Source organism: Nuphar pumila, chromosome 14 (genome assembly GCF_984573655.1).
Source record: "Nuphar pumila chromosome 14, dmNupPumi1.hap1.1, whole genome shotgun sequence".
NCBI lineage: Eukaryota > Viridiplantae > Streptophyta > Magnoliopsida > Nymphaeales > Nymphaeaceae > Nuphar > Nuphar pumila.
In genome coordinates this window covers 67840231-67850617 of record NC_143262.1, presented here as the reverse complement: position 1 = coordinate 67850617, position 10387 = coordinate 67840231, and the positions used below count along the sequence as shown (strand labels likewise).

Here is a 10387-nt window from a genome sequence, read left to right as displayed (position 1 = left end):
AAAAAATTATTATCGGACCCGGGCCGGGTCGGGTCGGGTCCGGACCCGACCCAGCCCCGTCCTCGTTAGGGTTTTAAAACTCGACACAGGAGAAAGGGTTTTTAAGAAAACCCTTTCCCCTGTGCGCCGCACCCGCCCGCGCCGCTCCTTTCCCCCTCCTCGACTGGATAACGGAAACCCCTTGAGGGTTTTCCCAATTATCGCCCCCCTTGAGATCTTTAAGAGCATCGCAAGAGGGCAAGAGGAGGCATGCCTCCCTCTCGAGCCTCCTCCTCCTCGCACTGATGCCCCTTGCGAACCTCGACGCCTCCTCCCTCTGGTCCGATCAACGTCGTCATCGCCACCATCGTCATCGATCTTCTCCTAGGTACGTACCTCCCCCCGTCTTCTAATCCTTCTCTCTTTCTCTGGAGGTTCGCCAGAGTGCTGGTAGGGGGCCAATGTCCCCTGCGACACCCTCTCTTCTTTGTGGGTGATCAGACGACCGACAGGAGGTCGGTTGTCTCCCTTGTCACCCCCTCTCTTTTGGTGTCTGCTTAAGGGTCGGCAGCCTCTGTCGTCCTTACTCCTCTTCTGTGACCTGCAAAGGGGTCGGCAGGAGGTTGGTGGCTCCTGCCGCCCTGGTCTATCCCTCTGTTAGTCGTTGATGGTCTGGTAGGGGGGCTGATGACCTCTGTTGCACCCCCCGCCTCCTATTCTCTTCTTTACGTTATCGGGAGGCTGGCAGGGGGAGGAGGTGAGGTCCCTGCCATGCTCTTCCCCCTTCCCCCCTATTCGCTGTTGTGCTGTCAGGTAGGGACCGAGGGCCCTGCCATTCATCGTTTCGTTAGGCAGGGGCCGAGGCCAATGTGATTATTTGCTTTTTTAGGCAGGGGCTGATGCCCCTGTTGTCTACTATTTTGTCTTGTCAGGCAGAGGTCGGAGCTTCAACCATTCATTGTTTCGTTAGGTAGGGGCCGAGACCCCTGGCATTATTTGCTTTGTCAGGCAAGGGCCGACGCCTCTGTGGTCTACTGTTTTGTCTTGTCAGGCAGGGTCCTTGGTCCCTGTCATTCATTGTTTTATCAGGCAGGGGCTGATACCCCTGCTATTCAGTGTTGCCAAGCAGAGGCTGAGGTCCCTCCCATTTGTTGCTTCGTGAGGCAGGGGCCGAGGCCCCTCTCGTTGGCTGTTTCATCAAGTAGGGGCCGAGGCCCCTGCCATACGTTACTTTGTCAGGCAAGGGCTGAGGCCCCTGCCATTCGCTGTTTTGGCAGGCAGGGGCCGAGGCCCCTGCCATTGGCTATTCGGTCAGGAAGTGGCTGAGGTCTCCTGCCATCCTCGGTTCTTTTGGCAGGCCAGCAGGGGCTTACTCGTTTGGTAGGGATCCTACCCATGCCCCCATTCTACTATTAATCATATAGCATAATTGAATATTTCACACTCTTGCAGATTTACGCAACGGGTCCCGTTCGCGCTCCGCGGCCCGACCCTCGTATTATCTACACTCGTAGATGCACATAGCTACACAACATATCGAGGTAGGGGAAAGTCGCACATGGATTTTGTCTGAATGAAATAAAATATAAGGATTCTGAGATAGAATAGTTTATTTTGCATACATGCTTACCTGTAAGATTACTTAACTTGTGATTGTCTGTTTTGCATTTTCTCATCCTTATTCTTTTGAAATTACAGGCTTAATGTATGGGTAGACTCATTTCTATAGAGATCCTATTACTGTATTTCTATCCTTGCTCAGTGTTGTAAGTTACTGTAGATGCCTTACTAGTTATTGCCTGATGAATCTTGTTGTCACCCTCAGGCAAGGCTTGTAGGGTGTGCAGGTGCACGTACCACATTTTACCCCTTTATGGAAAGGTGCAAATTTGTGTACAAGCACTAAAAGTTTGAGAGAAGGTGTTTCCTTGTGCAAGGCTGACTCCTCGCGAATGAATTCCTGCTTATAAAGCTTGTGATCTAGTATGCGTTGCTAAATGCAATTATCGGTACCCCGAAGTGGTTACTTGAAAGAAATGATTGTATCCACAGCGATCCTAGGACTTGTCTGAGACTTCTTGTTTCTTAGTATTTGAGCATGCCAAATATATTACTGATTTTATGAAATACTGTGATGGGTTATCCATCGAGAAACCCACGAATTTGCTATCGTAACTGGACCTTAAGACAGGTATGGTACAAATAGTATGAGAGGTGATTGAGTACCTCGAAGTGGACAATGAACACTTTATTGATATAAATGAAATAGTGTCGGCCTCCACAGGCCAAATGCTCAAAGAGAAATACATGTCATGTATGGATTAAAAGAATCATAGGACATTAAATGTTTCCCTCTCATCGTAGTCGTACCTCTAGGTAGATACGACCATACTTTTGGACAAGTACGTCCTCTGGGTGTTACGATGTTTGGATAATGAGGTTGTGGCAACCTCGAAGCGTGCATATAGCACAATACTGAGATCACATAAATGTGATAACTCGCCTTCACAGGCAAGATGCTCGTGTGGGCCTAACAGACCAGATCATGTAGAATGGGGTGACAGTTAAGAAACCCCCATTGTGCCCATTTGACCTTCACGGTTCATCAAGGGAGAGGATGGATGGTACAAAAACTTTGATGAACATGTTGTTAACAATCACCCCATGGGAAAAAGACTCAGTTTTCCCAGTCATCAGAGTTAAGGAAATCAGGATTACCATAAATTATCCTAGGTGGTAACTACCAGGTACTTCTGCAGAAGTTGGATGCATCCATGGGCCAAGAATACCTTTGGAGATTTACTCTCTTGGTCACTGATCGTCCTCTTAGGAGCGGACTTAGTCAGCCATCCAAGTTAATGAAAAACACCTGACAAAATAAACCCCTCAATCAGACTCGGCTGTTTTTACGTTTTGCGTCTGTGTGTACCCACAGGGCAGTTAATATCAGATTTTAAAGAATATCTTTTTAAATAGTTGTATATGATTGAGACTTATACTGCTTGAAATGTTATCGGTATACCTGTTTCAACAATAGCTCTTTGCATATGTTACACTTGCTAGAATAGATTACAATTATACTTGTTGTTTTGATGTAATAAATCGTTTATCTCATGAATGCCTTGCTTTATTTTATTCTACATTGTCTATTCGTGCACCTAGTGGTTTATTATGAAACTAACCCATTTCATGGGCAGGTAATGAGTAGGACTTCACAGGCGGCTGATAGCGTGGTGCATTATGGCTCAAGATTTCTCTTTTTTTTACTGGCGTCTTGGCTCTGAGTTTTGGAGTTCTTCTTTAGATTATTGGACATTGGGAAAATGCACATTTTGTAATAAACTGCATAATTTATTAATGATCTATTGCTTTATTTCCTCAATTCCTTTAAGTAGTTGTTCATGTGAAATGATGGTTTTTCAGCTAACGTACCCAGGATTTGTTAACTTGTGCTCCTTTCTAAATGTCTTCCGCTGTCGCTATTAAAAGTGAAAACTTTAAATCTTTAAAAGGCTTTTCGATAATGTTTTCGAAATCACAGGTTGAAATTTTAGGGCGTTACACATACATTCATTCATTCATAAACTGCTCATAGATACATTCAATAATATATATTGTTTATTCATTCATTCATTCATGAATCTGCTTATACATTCAATACTATATACTTTCTAATTCATTCATTCATGAACTTGCATATACATTTAATACTATACACATGTTCATTTATTCATTCATTCATGAACTTGCATATACATTCAATAATATGTACTTATTCATTCATTCATTCATTGAACACAAAAACTGTTTATACATTCATTTATAAATCAAATCATTTATTGACTACAAAACCTACTTATATATTCATTCATTCATACACATACTATTATTTCTCTTCCTTTATCCCTTCATAACTCCAACATTCATAATTAAAACCCTTCAAGAAATACAACATGCAAAACATTTATATACAACTACTATATTTCTTCCTTCAACCCTTCATAATTCTCACATTTACAATTAAAATCCTACAAGAAATACAATATACAAAGTATTCATACATACACACTACTATATTTCTTTATTCAACCCTCAATAACTCTAACATTCAAAATTCAAATTCTGTAAAAAATACAACATGCAAAGTATTTATACACACTACTATATTTCTTCCTTCAACCCACCATAACTCTAACATTCACAATTAAAACCCTACAAGAAATACAACATGCAAAACATTCATAGACACACACTATTGTATTCCTTCCTTCAATCCTCCATAACTCAAACATTCACAATTGAAACTCTGAAAGAAATATTGTGTGCAAAGCATTCATATACACACTACTCTATTTCTTTCTTCAACCCTCCTAACTCTAATATTCACAATTGAAACCCTATAAGAAACACAATATGCAAAGCATTCATACATACATTACTATATTTCTCCGTTCAACCATCTATAACTCTAACATTCATAGTTGAAACCCTTTAAAAAACTCAACAAGCAAAACATTCATGCATAAACAAAACCGTCGCTAAATCTTGTAATTTAAAAAAAAATATGTGCAGTGTTGCACTGCATGTTCAAAAGAGTCTGAAGGAAAACCCATTTGAATATACGAGTTTTCATATATATATATATATATATATACCAAATATAAATTCATGTACAAGATTACAATCTTCAATTATATAAATTTAACTAAGGAGCTTGTGAAGAACTTGTTTGATTGTTAGCCACCATTCTCATGAATATCTCCTTCAACTCTCTGACTTGAGATTTCAAGCGTCTGATTTTCACTTACATTTGAGTAATATTGGCCCGATACTCATTGTTTTTCTGCAACAGTGTTGCCTTGCTTGGACTATGTCCTTAGAAGACACCCCATGACAAACATCTACACTCGCCGGACAAGTCCTTAGAGGACACCCCCATGACAAACATCTACACTTGCTCATATTTGTTTGGTCCTAAAACTTGAGAGAGGACATCTATTTGTGATGAAAAGTTGACAGATGAATATGAGGTTTGAAACATCTGAGTTAGCCTGTCTTTGATCTCAGACTGCAAGAAAATGTATTACTTTAATAATAATTATCTCTTTTATTTTTATGTATAATTCTTATATGACTAACAATGAACCCTAATCAAATAAGTAGGCCTTCTTACCAATGCGTGATTTGTTTATGGTGCATTGCTATATATACCCTCGTAAAGGTAAGGACCCCCTAGTTGGAACTCATAGAGAGAGGTCGTTTTGATGAAATATGACCTCATGGACATGTTGAACAGTATCAAAATAGTAGGAATCACCCCTTGAATTATATTTTTTTTTTGGTATAATTTTTTTTTGATGTTTTTGCAAATTTGATAATTGATGGTGGTTGATTTTTTCAACCATAATAAAATGTGACATATATGTCAAAAAAACATGATCCAAATGCTGGTTTCAACTAAACTTAATATGTAGATCACATCTAAATGGTCAAATGTGCAAAAAAACTGAAAAATAAAAATATTACAGTCTTTTCATGAAGGGTTCCTTACACACACACACACACACACACACACACACACACACATATATATATATATATATATATATATATATATATAAAGAAGGGAGATAGGATGACATTCCTTCTCTAACAATTAGTTTTTTTTATGGATTGGACTGTACACATTAGATTTTTATTATTTATTTAGTAAGCAACATGTTTTAGTTTAAAATTTTGTGATATTTAGATTTATTTTTTTAAATCACCAAAAATCGATGGCCCAGAGTACTTTGTGTTGTAAAATTTTAAATGCATTGTCAGCCTTTGATTTTTCACGTTTTGAAAAATATATTTAGATATTGTAAAATCTTTATATGAAATATATTTCTTACTAAATAAATTATAAAGAATAAATTTATAGGTCCGATCGATGACCTCAAACATTAGAGAAGGAGAACCATCTGGTTGTAGATTTTGAACCTTTTTTTAGTTGGATGGCTTCCTTTCCTCTCTCTCTCTCTATATATATATAAACTCCCTTTTAGCCGTGCTGAATCTTAAATTTAATGTCACCTTACATCTTTGCAAAGCATAAAAGTATTCATACTACAAACTTTGCAAGAACTGCCGGATCTTTTACTATACCGTTGACACAACAAGCCAGTGACGACGTGCAAATTGTTGGCATGAAATATAAAACACATTATTTGGCCGCCTCAGCTGCGACAAAGGCTCACTGTCACCATGTCAATGAAAAAGTATATCAATAAAAGAGTCCGATACAGAAAACTACTTGGATCTTATCCATCCAGCCCGATTAGCTGATCAGACCCACTTCAGCAAGTCCGGGCCATATTTACTATCGGGTCCATTTCGGTAAAATCCCCATTCGCAGGTGCAGTTTGGTTTGTCTAAAACCAAAGCTGGATTGAGCGCCCTAGACATCCTACTGAGCAACAAAAATAAAACAATAGAGCCACTTCCTATATGAAACAAAGAAGTGGGTTTGGATAGGTGCGAGAATTTTCGTGTTTGAGAGAATTGTTGTATACTCGAACATTTAATGGTTTACGAACACCGCTATGTTGACATTACGAGTTCGAAACTCATGGGCCATTCTTTGCTGAAAGGTCGAAGCTTGGTGTACTGACCTCAAATGTTTTACCAACTGAATAATCTCAAGTCCATGAACTTATGACGCCTCTACATGAACTTAGCATTGGCTTGGAAGTCTATAAATCAACCTGGGTTTGACCCATGGACTGATTAAGATCCAAAAATTTCATGTAGAATATTCTAAAAATCAGAGATTTTACCAGTCAGGTTCTTTTTTTTTTTTTTGGATAAACCAAGGGACCCCCATCACAGACCACACCTTGGCTGACCTCTGGTTGGTAAAACCTTTAGGGTTCCCCCTGCTCACCGGGGAGTACACCCAGCTTTGACCTTGTGGCAAGGGACTCCATCCCGTGGATTTTGAACTTGTGACGTTACGCCAACTTGCTGACATTCACAGGTTGCCCCTACTAGATCATGACCATGTCCGATTCTTGCTATCCTAACTCAAACTGTCTGGACTCATCCAGATCCAACCCAATGAAACTTGAACCAGTTTAATTCCTTCTATTATTGCTTATGTCCTTGCACTCCAGTTGGGTTTGGAGTTTGGACACAAACTTGAACCTTTCACGATGGAATGCTTTTAAGGGTTGGACATGAATTTGGTGAGAACCCAACTGGACCATTGACAGCTTCATATCCTACCAGCCAAGCTCCAGAACTAGCAGCCTAGTAGAATTCGAACCCAAAAAACCTTGGTAAGAAGGTTTTGCAAGAGCTTGTTCCTAATGTTGCAAATAGGTCAGATTTGGTTGGACCTTTGATCCGGGTCAAATACTTCATTTTTGGATTCCTAAAATATGATGTAGATGTGCATTTGAATAGGATTTAAATTTGCTTAATCCAATCAGAAAATAATCGTAATGTACCACTAATTTGATGTGCTTTCTTAATAACCCTATAATTTTCGATATTCTTTCCATATCCAAAATCTCAAATATCTGAATTTAAAAAGATCTTTTTAGCTTTCGCACATGCAAACTTTCTCTCAAATATGTGATTTTTTTTCATAACAGTATTTACTCTCAAATCTGTATCTATGTGATCTAACGTCAAAAACTTGTGTGTTTATAGTTGTTGGAAAACTGTGACTAACCTCGTAACTTTTATGTTTTGAGTTAGAACTAAAACCCCTTTAGGATTTTCGTTTATTAGTTCTAAAATTGGAATATGAACATGCTTTACAAACCAGAACAATCAAATATTGGGTAGTTTCATATGACGTTTCTATCGAGAAAATTAAGGATTCTAAAAAAAAATAATAATAAAAAGCTATAAAAAATATCTTTCTAAAGATACCTGATTTGCTGAAAAACGATAAAAGGACGCTAAGATACAACCCTGACAACGTTCCTAAAACTTGAGAAGTACGCATAAAATATATGCAAACTTGAAAAAGTTGAAATAAAATATATGTGGATTTCCTCAAGTCAAAATAAAATATGTGCAAACTTGAGAAAATTTGCATAAAATATGTTAGGACTTCCTCAAGTCTGCATATATTATATGCAAACTTGAGGAAGTCTGTATAAAATATGTGTGAACTTTCTTTAAGTTTGTATATATTTTATGCAGACTTGAGAAAATTCACACATATTTTATGTTAACTTACTCAAGTTTGCATATATTTTATATGTACTTCTTCAAGTCTGCATATGTTTTTATGCGGACTTTTTTAAGTCTGCATATATTTTGTGCAAACTTAATGAAGTTCACACATTTTACGTGGACTTTCTTAAGTCTGCATAAAATATATACCAAGTTAAGAAAGTTTACATAAAAATATATTCTGACTTGAGGAAATCTACACATATTTTATGTAAACTTTCTTAAGTTCGTAAATATTTTATGCGAAATTGAGAAAGTCTTCACATATTTTATTCAAACTTTCTTAAGTCTGCATATATTTTCTGTAGACTTCCTCAAGTTTTAAGAACGTTGACGGGGTTGTATCTTAGCACTCTTTCGTCATTTTTCAGCAAATTCGGTGTTGTTGAAAAAATATTTATCTAGTTTCTTTGTTCTTTCTTGTGTTTTTTCATAATTCTTTATTTTTTGGGTCGAAACATCTTTTGAAACTACTCGTTATTCAATTTTTTCACTTTGCAAAGCATGTTTCTATTATTGTTTTTGAACTTAAAACAGAATTTCTTTAGAGATTTTTTGTTTTGACTCAAAACATGAAAGTTATAGGGATATGTTGCAATTTTTCAACTAGTATAAAAGCACGAGTTTTTTACATCGGATCGAAACGATATAAATCTGAGAATAGAAACCGGCAAAAAACAATGACATATTTAGAAAGAAGTTCACATACGTAGGATGAAGTTCACATGTGCGAAGGGTAAGAATCCTTTTTAAATTCAGATATTTGTGATATTGAACATGAGAAAAATATAAAAAATTATAAGGTTTTTAAGAAAACACATACGGTCATTTTCCATAATTCAATCGTCTTGGAGTCTTATTAGATTTGGATCAATATGTCTTATCTATGTTTATACTCAGATCCAATCTGATTTGTTTTTTTGTTAGGCAAGGGGTTGACTTTCTACAAGTAACAAGCTTGTTTTCCATACCTTTTTATCCAACCCAGTGTTGCCGTGTATGTTTTCGGTTCAGATCCAAAGTTAAGAATTGGATTCCGATTAAGAATGAATCCCACATACCCCATTTGTTTAGTTGATTTGTGTGAATATTACGAAATGTCATTAGGAGAAAGGGTCGGATCTGAGACAGCCAAAATTTGCAAAAGCCCCTCCACGAGTCCGACCAGTTTGCAACCCTAGACACGAGGCTGAACTAGTACTGGAAGTGGAAACCATCTGAGCCGTTAACATCAGAAATCGACTATCCATCTTTTTTGGGTCGCACACAAAAGAAAAGTTGAACAAACCAAATGAAAGAGAGAGAAAATATCGTCGACAGCAGGATTCGAACCTGCGCAGGCAAAGCCCAACAGATTTCGAGTCTGTCTCCTTAACCACTCGGACATATCGACAACTTATACTTATTTTGCGTACAATTATAAAAATGGGTTGGCAAGAGACAAACCCATTGGTTTATATTTGGTTTGGGTCAGCGCTAATCTGCCCATATAAGTAGTTGCTTGATTCGGCTCCGGTTCAGGTAACTTGAATCAACTTAATTCCACTAGTTTTGGATCCCAATGCAAATTCAAATTTCCTTACTCATGCATTTTCAGATTCAACTGTATGATGGTCTAGCCGCTATGCAACCTGTTTGCACCCATCACTCAAGGGCTATGAATGGATCGGATCAGGGCCAATGTAGGGTAGACTCTAATCCATTCATATAAATGGTAGCCGTGTTCGAGTTACGGTAGTAGTCAGGTCAAATACAAGAAAACTCAAACCCCATCATTTTTTTAAATATTAAAAAAACCATATTTGTATTATTCAATCAACATGATTTAGGATTAAAGTTGAAGCATTTGGATCTGGGGTGTTAATGGGTCAGACCTCCGTCAAGAATGGGTGTGCCCAGACTCAGATCCAATTAGAAGATGCTGGTACTGGGTCTGACCGGACCCTTCATAGAAAAAACCATACCGGAGTTCGATAAAGATTGTGTAAACCAGACCTGGTACATACCCGGCAAAATAATATTCTTTATATTTTTTTTACATTAGAAATTTTGTGGATCTTAATCGGAGCACAGGTAGAACCCAGGTTTGGTATGAAATTTCATAAACCAAAACCAAGTCTGTATGCTATCCGGATTACATATGTCTAACCCTGATAGTTAATCAAATTACTTCCTTTGT

The 10387-nt window shown here is 37.8% G+C and overlaps 1 non-coding gene across 1 annotated transcript; it reads right to left on the bottom strand.

Annotated features, from left to right (window-relative positions):
* Window positions 1-9519: 9519 nt before the first annotated feature.
* Window positions 9520-9601, bottom strand: TRNAS-CGA (transfer RNA serine (anticodon CGA)). Its single transcript has one exon. It is a non-coding gene; the product is annotated as a tRNA-Ser (tRNA).
* Between the last annotated feature and the right edge of the window lie 786 nt (window positions 9602-10387).